This window comes from Pelodiscus sinensis, chromosome 5, assembly GCF_052426305.1.
Source record: "Pelodiscus sinensis isolate ZL-2025 chromosome 5, ASM5242630v1, whole genome shotgun sequence".
NCBI classification, from domain to species: Eukaryota; Metazoa; Chordata; order Testudines; family Trionychidae; genus Pelodiscus; species Pelodiscus sinensis.
This window is the reverse complement of record NC_143056.1, coordinates 79,536,858-79,559,093: the sequence shown is the minus strand read 5'-3', so window position 1 is coordinate 79,559,093 and position 22,236 is coordinate 79,536,858. Positions and strand designations below refer to the sequence as shown.

The following is a 22,236-nucleotide window of genomic DNA, read 5'->3' as shown; positions in this document are numbered from 1 at the left end:
CATGCCCTATGGGTGCGCTGTCCCGGGGCCCCATTCTGGGTCCTATTGCCCGCCCAAGCCTAGCTATTTTCCCCCGAACCAGTACAATGGCCGCTTTAAGGCAGGATCAGCATCTTTAATGTAGTCACTAGTTCTCCAGATAATATAATAGTCACCCCTTTCCATGACCCACTTCATGCCAGCGAGATGGGGCATAAGGGGACCCGGGCCTGCTCACTCCTCCAGGTCCCGGCCCAGGTCCCTAAGGGAGGTGAGATCACTCTCTCTCTTCTCCCTACAGTTGAGAGGGACACTGCTCAAAATGGGTCGACCCACAAGCTCCATGCCCTGCCCTGGGCCACTTCTTACTCACCCCCTTCCCTGCTTTCTTACTTCCTTGCCCGACCCCTGACGTTCAGCCCATTATATCATGATTGCTCCGGCACTGGACCTACTCCCCCACCTTCCTCCCGTGCACTGCTCCATCCCCGCTCATCTCTCCTACTTCTCTCCCTTTGACCACCGGCGGGTCCCTTTTGAAGACCATGCAACAACGTCGCCCCGGCCACATGGAGTGCACACTGGCCCATCATACGCTCCCCCTCCCTTTACGTGAGGGAGGGGCCGACTCACCATGGCCGCTTGCCTTGGCGGCGCATGCGTGGGCATCTTGCAGCGGCACCGTCGCTCCTACCTCCTCCAGTGCAATCTCCAGCCCCGGCACACGGGGCACGACAGCTCCACCACAAGCGGTGCCTGTGCCTGCTCCCTGTAGCTGTGCCGCCGTGTGGGTTTCCTCCTGTGCGGCCCCTGCTTCAGGAGTGCGGAGCTTGTCAGTTCCATCACAATGACAGCTATGCATGAAGTACACTGAGTACGTTAGACATGATAAGAGTTGTTGACACAGAATACTGATCTGCCAATGAGCCCCTGTGTCACAGTGCTTCATAACAGTGAGTGTCATTGTCCCAATGGGAGAAGTGAAGTGCAGAGAAGTAAATTGACTTGAATCTCAAGATCATAGTATAAGCCAGCAGCAGAGCTAAGAACAGAATGCAGGCATAATTGCATCCTACTCTTGTGCCCTTTCCACTGGCCTTCAGTCCATGATGAGAGTATTTATTTAGCCTGGTGACAAATGCCTAGAAATAGCCCTTTCAGAACTTTTAACCTTGGGGAACCTACGTACAAATATTTCACTTTGTGCTAAAATTTACACAAATAATTAAAATGAATGACAGAATAAGATCTATCATTCTGCACTGCATATTCTTTGTCTTTCAAATTTGAATATGTAAATTATCTCATGTTCATGTTCATTGTCTTTTGTCCCTCAATTCAATATGTTGCACTTGCATCTTCTACTTTGGCTACTACAATTACCCTGAATATTCTGTATGGTTGGCCTCATTAATTCAGTCTCTGATTAATGGAGGAATGATACACTGGGACCCCACTACTTATTGACCCATCCTTTTCATTTTCATGGGAAAATAACTCTATTAACTAGATCACCACTTCACTGTTACCTTCACTATTTGGGCAACATATTAAAATCCACAACTCCAAATTACTTATTCTGATTAGAGATTTCAGCTGAAGGTTCAACATGACACTGGAGAAAAGCAAAGGTTAATATCACTTGTAAAAATAAATTTTACCACTCTTTATGTGTCAGCATTACTTGCATTATATGAATGCAAATCAACCATATGCATTAATGGTTTAGATGAAAGGGAAAGTTTACAACCTTTAGGGCAATGATATCTGTTATCTCTCATTCATGCAAACTTTTCTTCTGTGATGAGAGCTTTCTGTGGGTCATGTGATTTGTAGCACGAAAGCATAGCAAAATCTGTCAGCTTCCAACATCCTCATAAAACATTAAAATCCTTCTAAAATATAATTGTCCATGGGAATAAACTTAAAGCTGATCATTTTTAACCAGAAAATTTAAATATTCAATCCCAGCTTCATTCAAACGTGTAAAATCAGTATCTTTAAATGAGACCTTTCTGTGGGTCAAACTGGGCCAAATCCTGAGCTTCTTTCTCAAATTTTTATTCAGTCTTTAATCAAGCAAAACTTCCACTGAGTTCAGTAGGAGACTTGCATAAATACAGATTAAGAATAAGACCTCTCTTCTTGCTTGCACTCATGTCATGTATGTGGGTAGTGCCTAAGTGTTTGCTGAACAGGAGATTAAGACAGGACCTTAGATTTGGCCCATTAACTAAAATATTTTACCACTTTTAAAGTAAGTCAGCTAAGTATGCAAAGATTATTTCCAAATAAAATAATACATTTCATCTAAATACCCAAAGAACCCCAAAATATTTTACTGGCTTGAGTGATAGATCATCTATAGTGTAATTTCACCCATCACTGAAGCGTGAAAAAATGAACATATAGTTAAACTGCAGTGCGAATTTAAGGCAGAAGGGAATTAAGCTAGGAGACGTTTGGAAATGACACTGACGTTAACTCCCAGTGAAAAACTGGGAACACATTTGCGAACAATGCCCAGTAATCAATAATAACCATAATTTTTATCCCAGAAGTGTCTAGTTTCCCCAGTCAATATTAGGGCCCCGTTGTTTTTTGCCGTGAACAAACACAGCCCCTGACCAGGTAGATTTCTGTTACAGGGTATCAGGACACACAACGTTGATTCAACTTCTTATCTAGAGGCAGCACTTTTAGCAGTGACTGCCACTGTAATATATCGACATAGCAGTGACCAAGAGAGAAGAGCACCATCGACTAAATTAGCAAGTTGGACTATTGCCCCTACAGCCTTTTGAATGAGATCTATCTAGACTCTAGATGCCTTGACAGTACACTGTGATCCTTTTTTGCAAAAGTAGGTGTGTCATCCTTGGTTTGTTGGCCAGAATATGACTTGCACCCTGCTAACTTCAGCTGTTTCAGTTAAGTCAAGATTCTTCTTTGCTTCCTACATTGATCAGTTGATTACTGTGCACTATTAAGTAACTACTGTATTCCCTTCAGAGGTGGCTGTGTTTCAGAAGTGTTACAGTGACCCCAGTCATGGTGTCTGCTTTGTAAGGTGCACCCATTGGGGAAGAAGGCATTTCATAAATCTGAGCGATTATTTCAGGAAAGATACGTAAGTCAGCAAAGTCTAGTTGGTGTATGAATACTTCATTTTATTCTGCTTCTCTTATCACCTATAAGCTTTTCCTCATTAGTCTGTGGTCCTAACAAAAATGATTATAAAATAAAAAGAAAGCAGTGATCAGTGCCAAATGGCTGTCATTTTTCCTATTTTCCCCATGTACTAGACAGCTCAGCAATTCTTCCTGGTTTTGGGACATGATGCTTTGGGGATTTTAAAACCTATGAACTTTTGGATCTTTCTGTCTTGAAATAAAAAAAGCTTAAATCTCTCATTCTTGTTCAAAGATAAGTATAAGGCTCAATGTTCGGATTTTGTTACAGATTCTAAATGTCTCAAATCATCCTTGCTATCATGCAGAAGCACCTGTCTGAGACAACCCAGACTTGAAAATTGGGAGGAAAAAAACATCTTTTGGAAGAACTGACGGGGGAAGGGCATTATATGAATTTCCCAGTTAGTCAGTGATGAATACTTTGTCTCTTATCAACACTAAAGCAACCATATGACCTGCTACCCTTAGTGAATGGGTAGTACTTATGTCATGACCATGAGGGTTAGCCAGCATCACGAGGCATACCGGAGCGGTTGACAAAGGCTTCCCTTGTTGACCACTGCACGTCTAGACTGCCCCACTGTGACGGATCAGCTGATCGTTGGCACAGCATGGTGGCCATGTTTATTTTAATGAAGCGGGGATTATTTAAATCCCCCTTTCTTTGCCTATGCCGAATAAACTATTTTACATGGCTCAGTCGACAGAGTCATGTAACCTAGACATAGCCCTGGGGACTAAGGGGTTAACTATGTCCCTTACCCAAACCAGGTGGCAGGCAGCCAATAGAAATGTAGGTAGGAATTTCAAACTGGGACAAAGGAATTTTCGTGTTTTTTTCTCTCCTTTGTCTCTGGAGTAGTTTCTCTCCAGCAATTGAAGGGGACACGATGTCTCCCTCTAAGGAAATACTCTTCACAGTCTGTAAGTAGGATAAAGTTTAGATAAATCTGTTTTTATTGTTTTATGGTTTGGGAAATGGGATTTGCATGTAAAAATGGGTTTTGCTCTCCTTTGTAACTAAGTTCCTGGCCCATGGTAAATTTCTCCTCAGTGAGTATACTATTTTGTTACTGTTCCATCTAGTTATTATGCTTGCAACAGGAATATTGTGGTCATAATAAAAGTTCTTTCTCTTTTCTTTTTATTAACCTGATATTGGTTAATGTTTGTGTCCTGTTTTGTACTTTAGGGGTGAGATTTCCTAAGTAGTCTCTCCCTGGTTGCTTTATTAATATTTGGGTGGTGGCAGCGGCATTTTATTCCCAAAATCTAGGTTGTTAAGATATTGGGGGGAAGCTTTATACCAAAGCCTGGTAGATAAAGTTTTGGGGTACTTTTGCTGGCCCCCAATTCAGCATTTATTGTGCCTGAGTTGGGAAGGAGGCATAACAACTTAAAACTAAAACACTTGCTAACATACCAGTTTGATACAGATGCTTTCATATTGCCAGAGGCCCAAAAGCTACTGGGGATTTGGGAATGTTTCATAAACACCACAGACTTATGTCTACTATGTATGGTTTACTAATGAAGATGATCACCAGTGATCTGAAGTCCTTTGTGAAAGTCCAGGATTTCACAGAGGACAATTTTTAGACACCATTAATGACAGTTTCCAACTAGTCCTAAAACCCCAAGAGGAGAGACAATTCTCAATTTAGTTGTAAGAGGAGCACAGTATCTGGCCCAAGAGGTGAAGAGAGCTGAACAGGTTGGTAATCGTGACTATAATGTAATTAAATTTAATATTGTAGTGGGGAGTGGAAGGGAAAGAACAAAGAAACCCAAGATAGTAGCATTTAACTTCAAGAAAGTGAATTATACAAAAATGAGGAAGCAAGTTAAATAGAAATTAAGAACAGTCTCAAGAGTAAAATACCTACATACTGCATGGAGATTTTAAAAAAGTCCCATAATAGAGGACTAAATTAAGTGTATACCCCAGATTTAAAAATATAATAAGAGATCCAAAAACCCTACCATAACTGAACAATACAGTAAAAGGTGTTTGAGGTAAAAAGGCATCCTTTAAAAATTGATAATTAAAATAGCACAGAGTATAAATTATGGCAAGTCGAGTATAAACATATACTTAGGCAGGACAAAAAAGAATTGGAAGAGCAAGTAGCAAAAGATACAAAAACAGTGGGGGGAAATTACATCAGAAGCTGGAAGACTGTCAAACTATCTAGGTGAGACACTGGATGATCAAAGAGCTAAAGGAATGTTCAAGAAAGACAAGGTCATTGCAGAAAAGGTAAATTAATTCTTTGTATCAGTCTTCACTGCAGAGGATGTAACAGATATTCCCATATCTGAGCTTTTCTTTTTAAGTAACAAATCTGAGGAACTGTTCCTGACTGAGATCTCTGTAGAGTAAGTTTTTGATCAAACCAATACATTTATTAAACAGTAATGAATCACCAGGTCCAGAGTTCTGAAGGATCCCAAACATGAAATTGCAGAACTTTGTAGCTACATGTTATGCAATCTATCACTTAAATCAGTTTCTATAGTAGATGACTGGAAGATAGTTAATATGACATGGAGTTTTTATTTAAAGACTCCATAGGTAATTGCAGGTTGGTAAGTTTAACTTCTATCTCAGGCAAATTGGTTGAATCTATTGTGAAGAACAGAATGATCAGAAACAGAGATGAACATAGATGAACACAATTTTTGGGGAACAATGGAAATCAAGACACACCAACCTATCAGAATTCATTGAGGGAATCAACACACATGTGGACAATAGTGACTCAGTGGATATAGTTTACTTGGACTTTCAGAAAGATTTTAACAAGGTCCCTCAACAAAGACTATTGAACAAAGTCAACAGTCATGCACTAAGAGTTCCTCTGATGGATCAAATCTGGTTAAAAGAAAAGAAACAAAGGGTAGGAATAAATCGTCAGTTTTCAGAATGGGGAGTGTTACATAGGGATCTTGCTGTTCAACATATTCATAAAAGACCTGAAAGAGGGGCAAGAAATGTGGTTGCAAGGTTTGCAGATGATACAAAACTACTCAAGATAGTTAAGTCTAAAATGGATTGGAAAGAGTTAAAAAAGAATCTCACATAACTGGGTAAGTTGGCAATAAAATGACAGATAAAATTCAATCTTGATAAATGAAAAGTAATGTTAATTGGAAAACATAATCCCAATTATAAATCTAAAAAACAGGATCTAAATTAGCTGTTACTACTCAAGAAAGTGATATTGAAGTCATTGTGGATAGTTCTTTGAAAACATCCTTTCAATGTGCAGCAGCAGTCAAAAAACAAAACAAAACAAAAAACTATCAGGATGTTAGGAACCATTAGCAAAGGAACAGATAAAATAGAGAAAATATCTTATTGCCACTATATAAATAAACGTTATTTTAATATCCTGAATTATGTGTGCAATTCTAATTGCCCCCAGTCAAAAGAAAGAGATATTTGAAATGGAAAAAGCATAGAGAAGGGCAACAAAAATATTTTGGGGTATGAAACACCTTCCATATGAGGATAGATTAAAAAGAGCAAGAATTGTTCAGTTTGTAAAGAGATGACTAAGGGGCACTACGATAGATGTCTGTGAAAGCGAGAAACACCTCAAAATTTGGGAAATTGTTCATTTTTGTTCAGGGCCCATCTTGAATTTTAATATTTCATTTTCCCTCAATTACATTTGCACACCAAGAATTCTGATTTTGTTTCAGTCAAGAGTCAGCTTTTCTGTTAATAGAGCATGATAGAAAAAAAAGGTTATACTTCTCTCCTTGTTCTTCACATACTTGAGAGGGAAAACAGAATTGCATGAAGTCAGGCATAAAGGAGACATGAAGGGCTTGCTCTGATCTATGGTGTCTGCTAGAATTGCTCAACTAGCAAAGTGTCCTTTCCTGTAGGTACACTTGCTGGGTGTATGCACGCAACACAAGACTGCAGCTGAGGCCCATACTGTGTAGACAGTAGGCATCAGCTCTTCTGTGTGAGCTTCCTTCCTGACAGAGCTGGCAGGAACCTTGCTAAGAATCTCTTAACTGGAGATCACTCTTTGTAGCTCTTCCAGGTAGCATTTGCCAGATTTTTAATATATGTTGAGTAAAATGAAACCTGAGAAGCCGTGGACTCCTCTTTTCCTCTTAGAAAGAAATTCCACACGTCTTACACAGCCAAGTTTGCCATTTTACATCTCTCTGATTATCCTTGCACCATGTGATGTGCAACATCTGTTCTTTCACCAATTAGATGGTTTCTTACTGATAAATTAAAAACTATTCTAATTACACTCGATAATGGAACTATCAGTCTGTGTTACTGAGACAGCGCAGGGATGTAATTAGTTATTGATATAAAAAGATCTGTTTGGACTAGACTTTGGTTTGCTGTCAGCTTCTGTAGGATTTAACAGAACTTGTATGTTGCTTGAAAGAAGCTACAGAGCTGTATGTCTCTCTAGTGCTAAAAGATACTTTTAGGAGTCGGACCTATTAATCTAGTCAGATACTTACATCATATTCATTGCTACTGTGGAAGAACGACTTGCACATGTACTTGGAGGATTTATTGCTGTGAGTGGCAATGCATTATTTATGGTATCAAAATATCTACCTTTGCACGGTTAATACAAGAACAAGTACAATAGAAGCCATTAGAAAAGTCAGACTTTACTATTACCTGGGCAAGGTATGTGTGTGGAGCCTTGGCTTTGGGGCCCTGGAAAGAGTGGGGCCTTGAGCAGAAAGGGCAGGCTGAGGGGGCTAGCCTCCCAAACCCAGCTCTTAGCACCATCGTGATTGTACCACATTGAGGCTCCAGTGGTGATTTAAATTGCCAGGACCCAGGACTGCTATTCCCTTTGTCTCTTCCCCCTCAGCAGCCTTGTTTGCTAGTCATTACCACCCCCATTACCACACATATCATCTGTTTTACAGAGACAACTGTGCATCCAGATCAATGGAGCCATGGAAGAGACCCAATCGCATCACAAAAAATGCCCAAGAGGCTGAGTGGATAACAGAACTACACATGCATATTTGCACAGTGCCTAGAACAGCGAGGTCCTGCTCCATGTTTTAGAACACAAATTAAAAGTAACTGCTGTCCAGCCCCTATTCTGCAGATGAAGGCGAGGGATAAGTACAACCTTGTCCTAATGGATTCTATATTACTGTACTTTAGGGCCCCCACATGTTTTCCCAAATTCTTGACCATTCTGGCTACGTCTAGTCTGCAGGCTTCTTTCAGAAGAAGCTTTTCCGGAAGAGATCTTCCAAAAAAACTTCTTTCAAAAGAGAGTGTCCACACTGCCAAAGTGCATCAAAAAAGCGATCTGCTTTTTCAAAAGATAGTGTCCACACTGAATGGATGCTATCTCGCATTTAAGCTGTGATTGCTATCGACAGAGTGGCCACCAGGGCACCTGTGCTTTTTCCTCTTTCCTCTTCTTTCGAAAGAACTCTCTCGTCCCCATCCACACATGCCTTTTTCCGAAAGAACTCTTTTAGAGAAAGGCTTTTTTCTCATAGAAAGAGGTTTATCAATGGCTGAAAAACCCCTCCTTTCGATTTTTTTTTCAAAAGAACGCGATTGCAATGTGGACCTAAGTGACGTTTTTTCTGGAAAAAAGGCCATTTTTCCAAAAAAATTCCGTAGTGTAGACATAGCCCACTAGGGCTATGTCTACACTGCAGAGGTTTTGCGTTTTTGCGCAAAAACTTGTGGAACATCCACACTACAAGTCTGTTCTTGCACAAGAAAAAGTACAGTAAAGCATAAGAACACAGGGCTTTTTGTGCAAGAGTTATTTCTCTCTACACGAGGAATAAGCCTTTTTGTGCAAGAGCAACAGGGGTTTCTTGTGCGAGAAACCCCTACAGTTAAAATGGCCATCAGAGCTTTCTTGTGCAAGCACATCTTTTGTGCAAAAGCACATGGTAGTGTGGATGCACTCTTGCGCAAGAACTTTTTGAGCAAGAACTCAAAAGAGCACAAAAAGTTCTAGAGAAAGAAGCCTGAAGTGTAGACATAGCCTCAGTGTGTGGATTACACAACACCACTGACATATTCTTTGACGGATGGTTTCTAAATGCACATGATAGGACCCTGCTGTGGTGCACTTGCAGCCTATAACCTGGTCGATGGTGTTACTTGTCCTCCTGTAAAACACCCTGTTGCATATGAGTGCATCTTCTGTACCTGACAGCAAGTGTTCAGTTGAACAATACTGCTGGTGTCTGCAAGAGCACAAGGACACACTGGTGCAATTTGCTATCACTGTAATTGGTTTCCATGGTCTTCACTGCTCCCCCATTTCTGCCCATTGATCCACAAAAGAGACGGCCAGGCCCTATGTCTGTGCCACCAACTTGAATGAATCTATAAAAATAGACTTTCATCTTAACTGAAGTTACATTCTGATACAGAAAGAAGGAAATATAACTTGCATGTGGTTTGCCTTACACCTTGAAATTATTATACCAATAAAAACATTCAAAATAGGTATTAACATTATTTTAGAAGTTTGTGTGTTTACATTTTATTTGTAATTTTTGGCCAGACTCCTGTCCCTGGAATTTATATAAACCTTAATTTGCCAGCTTGACCATAAGGAGTTTAATAAAACTCTGGCTATTTAAAAAAATACAAACATAAAACCCTTTGAAATAGACAGAGCAAAATTACTTATCAAATGGAGACAGATGGGCTTATTTTGTTCCAATGCATAGTGTAGCTCTTGCTCCTCTCTCCTCAGACCAGTGCACCTCCAAGCACATGTTAGGGGAAAGCAAAGAGAGATCATTGATTATTGGTACTGGAGAAATTCTCTCTATGTAGAGTGGAGTTACATGATTTAACACCAGAGAAAAACTTGCTTAATTGCCGGAATGTCCTGAGTAATGTACGAGATTGGTAATTTATATCTTTCCTAATCAGTTAGGATTAATTCAGTCCTATGAAGATTGAACTGACAGATTTATCTCAATTCTTTTGCATGACGATCACAGCTAGTGATGAGAGAGGAGTTTAGTCCTTCTGTGTCTGTTTTAGATAGTCTATAAGGAAAAGAATGAATGCCAAATATTCTATTCACTTTGTGGCTGGCACAAATCTCTAGCCCATTAAGAATCTGAATGTAGGCTGCTTTTTCATTTAATTTAGGCCACCAAACAAACTGTCAGATGGTAACAATTTTGTCACTGCCAAACGGGGCCCAGGTTGGAATTATCCATCTACAGGCACAAAGCTCTTTGTTCCAGTCTCATTCTTCAATTAATGTATCCTACTCTTCAACAACAGTTAAGACTGCTGGAGATCCAGTACCCTGGGCATTCCAGCAGCGTATTCAACGTGGAACGTGTGATGGAAATAAATAAAATGGAAATTGGTGACCAATTTACCTTTCGCTCTCTAACTTTCTTTCTGAGCCCCAATTATACATTTTTGGAGAATGAGAAATAAATGCTGCCAGGTAAGAAGGTTTCTTAAGCGATTCAGCTTTACTCAGTGCTGAGAGGTGAGATGATCCTCTGAGAATTTCTCCTATGGATTGCAGGTGAAGACCTTGCATTACTGCATCTTTCATGTTGTACAACATGCCACTTCCTTCCAAGAGCCTTGACATCAGTAACATCTGCTGTGTAAAAACAACAATGACATTCAAAAACATCCCACATGTCCTGCATTTAAATAAGGATCAATGGTCTTCTTGCTCCTCTCTGATAAATTAATTCTCTGCAGTTTATTTTCACTACTTTTAGATCTCTGTCTTCAGGATGAGCTTTTACAAAAACTCTACACATGCACACACAGAGAAACTATGTCTACACTACAAGGTTTTTGCCCCAAAATTGGCAGTGCGTCCATGCCTCAAGCGTGTTTCTTTGCCCCCAAAAATTATAGTAAATTGACAGGACAGAGGGCTTTTGCTGGTAGAGTTATTCCTCTTCTTTCTTGCGCAAAAAGAGCCTATCAGAAAACGCACAGGTGCTCTAATGGCAATTCTGTTAATGGCCATCAGGGCTTTGTTGTGCAAGAGCATCCATGCACCTTGGACACTCTCCTGCACAAAAGCACATCATTTTTGCGATGTGCTTTTGAGGTGTGGATGCACTTTTGCACAAGAAGCTTTTGCAGAAGATCTCTTCCGCAAAAAGCTTCTTGTGCAAAAACCCTGCAGTGTAGACAAAATCACAGAGAAAAACTCTGCTGCATTTTATCTTTGCAAATTACATTGGCATAACTTAATCTTGGACTGTGAGATGTGGTATTACAAAAAAGAAAATCAATGCTTTCCAAAAATGTCGTTTTTTCCCCCAACAGGGTGCATTTTTACCATAAGACATGTTTGAGCGGTGCTTTGTTTTAACACATAATGGGTCAGCTAATAAAATGCAGTTGCTTCACATCTCACCCATAAAATTGGGGCCTGATCCCCTCTGATTTTTTGCAGTCCTGGAATAGTTTGCCATGATTTTTTAGAATTTGTCATCTGACTCAGAGATGAGAAACTAAGCGATTGTTGCACAAATGACTGTAAAGTGGAAGGCTTGGTTTTCTTGAAAGAGCTTTCAATAAAGAAGGTCTTGTGAATGATGGGCCTGATTCTCTCTTGATTTACACATTATGTTATCCTTTATACTGGTGCAAAATTGATTTTGAATACATCATTATTTGGTAACATTTTACTCTCACTTAGAACAAGATGTGAGGCAAAGAAGAATCAGACTCCTGGTGTTTTGCTGTCTCCATCAAAATATTTTTCCCTCTGGCTATGTCAGCTTTGGCTCTCATTTTGTTTGATCTTATCAACAACACAGACAGGGTCTGATTAGAAAGAGGACCTCACATGGAAAAGGAAGAGGGCAGTTGAAAGAGATGTTGGGAACTGACATCCATTCCTTTGAGCCAATCTTGAACCGATGACCTATCATATTGTTAAGGGATACTAAGTAGTCTGTAAAAATTTACTTTGATCCCACTCCTTTCTCTAAATGAAATACACTTATGTATTTCCCATAGCTCCCCTTGTTTTGAGCCCAGCTATTCTGGTGGTAACAAACACTTATTAGGTATGGTCATCTAGACTCTTAGTTTTGTTACATGCACATGTTGATGTTTTCCAAAAAGGAATTTTAAAATCATATACTGTATAAAACAATCTCACTTTTGTTTGGTAAATGACAAGGGGAGATTTGAGTGATGACATGGTATGATTTAGCTAACACGGCTTTCGAGAGCATTCCAGCTATAAGTAGCAGCATGAATAACTACACAGACATGGGAGTGGAAGAAGGAAATGCAAAGGATGAGGCCTGCATCACTGATGAAAGGAAGGAGCTGAGACCGGGAATGCTGGACATAACAGGAGGCAAGTACAAGACCTTGCTTACTCCCAGTTAAGTTCTAGTTTGGGGGGAGGGGGGTTTAATATCCATCTCCCTAGACAATGACAAAGTCATTTGGGGTATGTCTAGACTACAGGCTTTTGTCAACAGAGGCTTTGTCGACAGATACTGTCGACAAAGAGCATCTAGACAGCATCCAGTTCTGTCGACAAAGCAAGCCACTTTGTCGACATGAAAGTGTAGACGCAAGGAACAGTGTAGATGCAATAACGCCTTCTGTCGACAGAACTCTGTCAACAAAAGGCATTATTCCTTGTAGAATGAGGTTTACCGCCATCGCCAAAACTGCCGAGTTCTGTCGATGTTATGTCGACAGAACTCGGCGGTAGTGTAGACACAGGAATAGTTTCGTCAACAAAAGTCCACTTTTGTCAACAAAACCCTGTAGTCTAGACACACCCTTGGAATATAGATTAGGCTGTCTCCTGACAGTAGGAATTCTTAGGTGAAAGTCATTAATTTCCAGACCAGCAATGCTGGTCACTAAAAGTAAAATTAGAGAAGCTTGACCAACCAAAGTCCTCGTCACCATGAATTCTGCTTGCACAGTAGATGTCAGCAGCTGTGAAATGAAAAAAAAAAAAGATGTGTCATGGAGAGGTGGGCAAGAAGGGAGTACAGTTGTTTGATTTTTGCTCATTATGGCTATAATTTTCTTTAGTTTGGTTCTAAAATCCACATCACCGGAGGACAAAAGTAAAGAAAATAGATACACTAGTCCTCCAAGAGCTAGACTTTCTGTCTGTCCATACAAGTTTATGATGAACATAAGCATGCTGTATATGGCTGGGACTTGGCAATTCTGTTCTGCAGACATCCCTCACTGATCACGAAGGGTATGTCTACACTGCAGTGTGGATGCAGAAGAGGGAGTTCTTCAGAAAAAAGAGGCTTCCAGAAAATAACAAAGGGGCCCTGGTGGCCACTTTGTCCATACTAATCACAACTTAAATGTGAGATAGCGTCAAATCAATGTGGACGCTATCTTTGAAAAAGCAGATCACATTTTCGTTGCACTTTTGCTGTGTGGACGCTCTCTTTTGAAATTTTTTTTTCCAAAAGAAGCCATCGGTATGATCTTATTGATACTGCTCCATGAGTGAAATTTACCCAAGATGTAGAAGCCCAGGTGAAAACTGACTGCACTGCTGAGGACCTGTATCAGACCTGCATTGGGGGTAAGGGCTTTGAGATAACTAGACATGCTTGGGTGCCTGTGAATCTACTGCATGCCATAGGAGGAGTCTTCAACCAGGTCTGTATAAGCCAGTGAAGAAGACAGAGGGTTGTTTATATGGATTTCATTTCCCCCCAAAGCATGTTGTAGATGCAACAGAGAAGCTGCTGCTATTACTGCAACTAATTGGCTGCAGCAGTGATTTCCATTGAAGACTCACATCCAGTTTTTGTGCTGGAAGTGCAGTTACTTCTTCATCCCACCTCAACTATATATGACCAGTTATTAAAGCTTTATAGAAGTGATTTGGATTTTACTTTATGGAAATTAAAATAAAACCAATCACACCTGACTTAATATTCCTTTATCAGGAAGACAGAAGCAGAAGAAAATATTATCCTGCTGTGAATTTAATCATGAATTTAAAAATATATATGTTCATTTATATGTAAACTTGTATGGTTCCTGAGTTCCTGGCAAAATATCAATGAGGACTTGAGTGTAGCAAAGTTTGGGCATTCCCCACTGAATAATATGTTGATTTTTTTTCATGCAGAAGTTTTCCTTCATCTGTTTTCTTTAAATCTTCCAAATAAAGTTTTTTCTAGGATAGGGTAAAAGACTTAAACTTTTCTATAAATGATCAACATCTAGTGATAAATCAAAAGAACAGAGAGGTAATGTTTTCTTTCACCAGCACATAAGAACCAAAATTTTACCTCTTAATTAACACAGTGTGGCGTGGTCAGACAACTGCCAACTTGGAAAAGGTGTGGGAGTTCCCATCAACCCTGACGAAGAATTTACCTTGTCAAGACAGGAAGGATATGCAATGTTTGATTCAGAGTCTTCATAGTGCCTAGACATACTATTAGAGCAGGAAGAATAATACTAAAATGGGTTAAAAATATTTTCTCAAATAAATGTGACAAGTTTACTGAATTGTTATTCATGGAGTGATCTTATACATTATACACTCCACTATTCAGACAGCTGGAAATCTACAGGCAAAAATATTTAAGAATCCCAAACGTTGCATGAATTTAAGCACAAATTCAGACAATTTTGCCAGGAGTTTGCTGTCATTACCTGCTATTTTTCTATGATATTTTAGTCATTGTGACGGGGCACCGAGACCCCGCACCCAACCGCCGAGCCTCTGTGCCCTGGGAGAAGGGCAACAGAGCGCTTACCTCCGCTGTGTCGGCTGCTCACGCGCCGCGGCTCAGCGGAGCGGCGCCGCGGCGCGGCGGAGCAAAGCCGCGGAGCAGCTGATTGATGTTGCCACCCAGCTGAGAAGAAGCGGCAGCGCAGCTGAGCGGGACGCGGCTCCGACAAAGGGGTGGGGAGGGAAGAAGCGCACGACGGGGGGGGGCGGGGCACGTAGACCCCCCCCGGGCCGGCGGAGAACTTCAAAAGGCTGGCCACCACGGAGGGGAAAGGGGGGGAGAGGTAACGCGAGGAGGTCGCGGGAGTACTCCTCCTCCCCGGGGCAGCGGAAGACCCGGAGAGACGCTGACCGGCTGAGCAGGGGAAATCCGGTGGTGGACGAGCCGGAGGGGCACCGTCACTTTCGGCAGCAGCGGGACAGAAGGGACACCCTGGAGCTAGGGTAGGAGAGAGGGCGGAAGCAGCTCAGGGCAGGGCGGCGAGATAGCCTGTGGGCTGGTGTGTTTAGGGGCACTCCCCCACCAGTTGGACCGAGACTCTCAGATAGTCTCCGTCCTCAGGGCCCTGGGCTGGGGTCCGGGAGTGAGGGCGGGCCCGGACCCCCCTTCCCTCTCTCCTCCCAAGGAAACCTGGATCACGACGGGGCGCGTCGTCCGAGACTAGAGGACTCGCCCGGAGAGTCGAGTGACCGCCTCCCCCCCCCCAGACGGGCTGTGGGTGGGGCATGGTCACAGTCATCCAATCAGGAAAATAGATATAATACAGTGTGGCTTAACTAACCTGACACAAAATATTCAAACTTTTATGAACATTCCAGTATGCTGAAATTTGTTGGTGGCAGCTGTTTAATGACAATGTGGGAATAACAAATACAGAGAGACATCACTCACTCATGTCAGTATAAGCTGGTGGGTGTTCTGTACTTATGACTTCTAGTCCACAGGCTTATGTGCTTAGGCACAGATTTAAGAACCTACCTGTGGATATTCTTTGAAAATTTTGGCCTATATAAAGTTCTATAACAAATAGTTCTGTAGTCTCTGGAATGGGGTGATGGTCCTGTTCCTGTTAGAATCTAGGCTTTAAAAAAAAAGGACGGTCACACTATAGCACACAACACTCCTTCCAGCACAGAGGGGAATAAGTCCCTGCTTCTGTTGGCTGGATTGCATCTGACATGGCTCTGCAGTAAGTATGGATCAGATCAGCAAATTGCTGAGGACAGGGCACTACATTTTCCATAACAAAGAATCTGCTTTTGCGAGATAGTGTCATGTCTTGGGATGCATGGAAAGTAAAAGCAGAGCTTAGCATTACGGTTTTGAGATGTAAAACATATCCCTGCCATGCACAGGACTAGAAAACACTCCGGGTGTTTGGGAAGAGATTTCGTGCCACATTTGTAAGTTGCTAGCTATGCAGAAATTGTCTAGGATGGTTGAGAGAGATACAAATTGGAGCAATGAGATGGAACTGAACTAAGGAAAATATGGTTTGGAGAACAGGAGAAGTTTCTTCACTAGGTGTTCTTGTTTGAATATATAAGAGTTTCCCATGGGAAATGACAAAGCCTTATCAATGGAATTGTTTAAAATGGCATTGGACAAAACATTAGAAGATACCCTATAGGAAACAATTCCCATTTTTCAGGGCACTGGACAAGGCATAGCAGAGCGGTCGACAAAGACTTCCCTTGCCAACCGTGCCGCGTCTAGACTGCCGCACTGTGCCAGATCAGCTGATTGTTGGTACAGCGCGGTGGCCATTTTTATTTTAATGAAGCGTGGATTATTTAAATTCCCACTTCTTTGACTATGCCAAGTAAACTACTTTACATGACTCCATCGACGGAGCCATGTAGTCTAGATTTACCCAAAATGACCTAATTCTTTTCCATCTCTAATGTCTATGGAGCCTAATTCTGTCTTCAGTAATGATCTAGTCCTACTTCCACCAAAGTGAATGAAAGACTTCAATAGGAATATTCATGGGGTAGCTGAGTTAGTCTGTTACAGAAAAAAAAGGTCTGGTAGCACTTTATAAACTAACAAAACATGTAGATGATATCATGAGCTTTTGTAGGCACAGCCCACTTCTTCTTGCTTACAGACAACCCCCCTAACCTGAAACAAATTCTTTCTGGTAACCATGCCACACAACCACATCATAAGCCTCCAGGAACCCAGCTCTGCAACCAAAAACGATGCCAACTCTGCCCACATATATATACTGGTGAATTCATGGAGCCAACAACATAAGTCACCAAATCAAAAAGTGCAAAAGGACTGCACATCCAGTAATTTGATCTATGCCATCAAATGCTAGCAGTGCCCCACTGCTATATATATTGGACAAACTGGACAGTCTCTGTGGGAAAGAATCAATGGACATAAATCAGATATACATAAGGGAAACATATAGAAACCTATTGGGGAGCACTTCAGTCTTCCACATCACTCTTTAAAAGATATCCAGGTAGCTGTCTTGTCACAAACCAGATCTACAAGTCAGATCCACAGGGAAGCACTGGAACTAGAGTTCATCCACAAATTCAATTCACATGCTAATAGACTCCATTGTGATGAAAGCTGGTTGGGACACTACCAACTTAACAGCCAGGAAGAATACTATCTCTTAACCTTGATTCTTATCTGCTTATTTTAACTACTCAATATTCAGATACTTACTGATTCCCTCTGCTCTCTGAGGGTATGTCTAGACTGCATCCCTCTGTCAGCAGAGGGATGCAGATTAAGCAGGTCGACATTGCAAATGAGTCAGGGATTTAAATATCCCACACCTAATTTGCATTAAAAAGGACACTGTGTTTTGCTGACTCAGCACTTTTTCAGCAAAAAGCAGTAGTCTAGAAGGGGATCTGTTGAGAAAGAAAGCCTTTTTCGACAGATCCTTTATGTCTCCTGCAAGGAGATTTACAGGATCTGTTGAAAAAGGCTCTCTTTCTCAACAAATCCCCCTGTAGACTTCTGCTTTTTGTCGGAAAAGTGCTGAGTCATCTGTGCCCACGAAAGCTCATGATACCGTCCACATGTTTTGTTAATCTATAAAGTGCTACCAGACCATTTGTTGTTGTTTTTTTCAATAGGAATGACATCTGTGCCACTGAACAAAGAATTAGACCTTATTCTTCTAATAAATCTGTTCCATTTTTAAACTGCTTTAACACAAGAGAGAAAAATAAAATAAAAGGTAAAAATCAAGTCTCATTCAGCACAATCTCTTCAAAATTACTTATCAATGAGGAAAAAAGTATTTTAACTGGGATATTTTGGAAGTAGGGCACTTTGTCATGTTTCTTGTAAACTATATTAATATTTGAATCTCATGCAAAATAAGAAAATAAACTTGAATAGGATTTAGTAAAATAAATATTACTTATCATGAGTAACAGGACTTAATATGAAACAGTATAAACCTTTTCAGATCTCTGAGAGAAAAAAAACCACTGTAATAAAATTGGAATTACTTACTACAGGTTAATCACTTGGTAAATTCCTTTGTGGAATGTATGGTATCACAACAGATGTATTCTTTTAAACACAGATCACATTATTGGTGCTGCTGGGAAGATCGTTACAGAATGAGTGAGTCAGTGTCATGTTGATAATTTACCCTTTTTAACTAACAGTGCATTGATTTGGTACTTGAATCTCTGATGTAACCTTTGTCATGGTTACACGGTGAGCTGTGCTTTAGGCTCCTTGTAGCCTTTTTGAATATACTTGCTTGTGACAAACCTGCCTTTCTTCACTTCTTTTAATGGTAGATCCACACATTTCAACTACTCTGGGATTGGATCTCTGAATGGCAGCTCCTCCTGTTTCCCAGCAAAGTCAAAATGACAAGTCCAATTGTGTTTGGCACCTGTAAACCCCTTTACTCCAGTGACTAGTGGCTGATTGAATTTTGAAGATAGTCTCTTGAGACAGGTTCCCTGAGGAGTCATGTGGAGCTGGTACTGCTGAGCCCTCTGATGCACCAACCTGGGCTTCCCTTTCATACAGTGCTGCTGTGACAAGCTCTAGACATGCTTTGGGTCTTACACTTAGGCATGTACACAGACCATCCACTGCATGAACCAACAGTAGGAAGGCTAAAGCCAAGCTAACTCTCAGTTTCCTAAGACCATGTCCCCTCTGGAGCATAAACACTTAATTGTATCATCTTGCACTGCACAGGATGTTAGATCATAGAATTTGTCCTTCTACCCCCCTCAATGTGGAGAGGAATATGCAACAGTCTTTACCCCTGAGCTACGATTTCCCATACACTTCATTCCATCTCACTAGTTTAGATAAAGCAAAACCAAGTTTATTAACCAGAATAGATTCTAACTGATCATAAGTGATAGCAAACAGATCAAAGTAGATTACCTAGCAAATAAACAAAACACAACACAAATTAAGTTTAATATACTAGATAGATTGAAAATGAATTAGCTGTTTTTCACCCTGAGAGTTGGCTGCAAATTCTTAAGGCACAAGCTATATCTTCTTTGCAGCTTGGAATCCACAGGTTCAGTCTTTGTTCCTCACGTGTATCTTCTTGTGTGGGGATGAGACTTCCTGCCTTATACAGCTTTAGCCTATGACAGAAAATCTTGGTTTCAAAACTCGGTTCCCAGACGCATTTGTGAAAAAATACTGACATTCGAAGAGGAAGTCCAACATCATGTGGCCTAGTCACATGTCCTTGTACAGTTATAGTAGCCATTATTTACAGGTTATCTGGAGCATTCTCAGGAACACTCACCAAGAAGAGGTAAGCTTCTTCTAAGGCCTATGGTTTTCCCTAATGGCTCATTGCCCTTCCCAATCATCTATCTAACCTGGAGGCATCTTGCCTAGATGTTACTACATTTGAAGTACAGATATATGGTTGGTATTTATAACTTTGGACACAAAACTGATATGTGCATACGAACAGGATAATCACATTCAGCAAATTATAACTTTTCTAATGACACCTTACACAACTCATTTTGCATGCAATTAATCATTATGCTAGAATCATATCATAATATCACTATGAAGAATACAGGGTGCAGTGTATCTTCAGAAGTAAATGTTATTTATTTGTTCACTCAAGGTACATAGAAATCAGAGGCAAGGGTTAACACACTAAAGGCATGTATGTCTCCAAAAATGATCTGGACTTCTAACACTCCCATTATCTCAAGAATTGGGTTGTGTCCACAAAAGCTCATTATATCATCTACATGTTTTGTTAGTCTTTACGGTGCTACTAGACTATTTGTTGTTTTTAAAGTTTTTCCTGTTATAGACTAACTTGGTTACCCCCTCTGAAGCTTTTTTAACATGGGTTAGTGGCTTGCAATGACATTCCCCAATGAATACCTCCCTACATTCTTCTTGTTAAGGTACCTTATCTCTGTCATTGTTGCATTATCTATTTGTTTTCCCCTAACAACTTCCTTTGATATAACTCTGCAATAAAGTGGATAATCCCAAACAGGGAAACTGAAGGTCATCTAATAGCCATAGAATATATATACATATCCTCCTCATTCTCCACAGCATTTTATCATTTAAAAGTCCTCCTAATATCTAATATCAGGGATGGGTGAAAAGAGGGAACAAATAAGCACTCATTTAGTTTAAAATCATGATGAAGAAAAGAAAATTAATCAGAAACCTATTGACATAAGGAGATGATTATTTTAAATTGCCTGGTGGGTTGACTCATATTATTGGAATGTCAAAATCAATAGATATTGTCTATTTAGGAAGAATCGTGTGGGCAAAAGGAGAGGGGGAATGGTACCGTATATCAGAATAATATTACCTGTTTGTGTCACCAGAAGCAAGAAAATGGTTAAAAATGTGTATAAATCAAAATTCTAACACACAAAGTATGCAATAGAGTATTAGTTGGTGTATGCTAGAATGTGCATGTGCGCTCTCTCTCTTCATAATATAAACAAATGGAAACACAGTGAAGTTGATATTAATGAATATAAATCAAAAGCTAGGAATTGTAGAATTAATATAGGATGTAAGAGAACACCGGTAGAAATCTGTGACCACAAGTGTCAAAACCTTATTTTTCTTATGCATTAGGGAGGAAATAATCTCAAATGCTATTGCTGTATTACTAGAGGGAAATGGTAAAATTGTCAATATAATTCAAAAAAGGCAGACTGGTTCAGTAAATATTTCTATTCTCTATTTGGGGAATAATAGGAAATCGTGGTGATGATAAACACTTTCCATTTCAATAATAATTCTAGGGGATGTTAAACAATAGCTACTAAAACTAGATATTTTTAAATCAGCAGGTCAGGATAGCCTGGGGTATGTCTATACTACAGCACTAATTCGAACTAACTTAATTCGAATTAGTTAATTCGAACTAAGCTAATTCAAACTAGTGCATCTAGACCTAACAACTAGTTCGCATTAGCATTTTGTTAATTCGAACTAGCATGTCCACATTGAGTGGACCCTGAACCGGGGTTAAGGATGGCCGGAAGCAGTGCCGGCAGGGTATCAGATTAGGACTTAGAGCGTGGAGCTACTGCCTCAGGCTAGCCGAGGGTTGTGCTTAAAGGGACCCAACCCCCACCCTGGACAGACAGTTCTCAGGGGTTCCCACACTCGGCACATCACAGCACTTGGCCATCAGCCCGGCTGCACTTGCCACAGGCTGCCATCCGGGGGGGGGTCAATTGGGGGGCTGCAGGAGAGCTTCCACCCCGAGGAGCCCACAGAGCCACCCTAGTCCTCCCCATCGGGGGCTCGTACCCCATTCCTCCCTTACCTCCTTCCACTTACCCCTCCCTAGCCCCCCTTCCTGATGTACAAAATAAAGGATACATGTGTTCAAAAATAGAAACTCGCTTTATTGAACAAAACTTGGGGAGACTGGGAAAAGGAGGTGGGAGAGGGAAAGAGAGAAGGTGGGAGATGGGAGGGCAACTAAAATGATTAGGGGTTTGGAACAGGTCCCATATGAAGAGAAGCTAAAGAGACTGGGACTTTTAAGCTTAGAAAAGAGGAGACTGGGGGGGGGGGGGGGGGGATATGATAGAGGTCTATAAAAGCATGAGTGGTGTGGAGAGGGTGCATAAAGAAAAGTTCTTCATTAGTTCCCATAATAGAAGGACTAGAGGACACCAAATGAAATGAATGGGTAGCAGGCTTCAAACTAACAACAGAAAGTTCTTCTTCACAAAGCAAATAGTCAACCTATGGAACTCCTTGCTGCAGGAGGCTGTAAAGGCTAGAACTATAACAGAGTTTAAAGAGAAGTTAGATAAATTCACGGAGGTTGGGT

At 40.8% G+C, this 22,236-nt stretch overlaps 1 long non-coding RNA gene across 1 annotated transcript; it reads right to left on the bottom strand.

Moving 5' to 3' along the window:
- Positions 1–9,717: 9,717 nt before the first annotated feature.
- Positions 9,718–15,070, bottom strand: LOC142828998 (uncharacterized). Its single transcript, XR_012903210.2, has 5 exons — positions 14,943–15,070; positions 14,469–14,556; positions 13,087–13,134; positions 10,566–10,801; positions 9,718–9,929 (listed from the first exon to the last, which is right to left on the bottom strand). It is a non-coding gene; the product is annotated as an uncharacterized LOC142828998 (long non-coding RNA).
- Between the last annotated feature and the right edge of the window lie 7,166 nt (positions 15,071–22,236).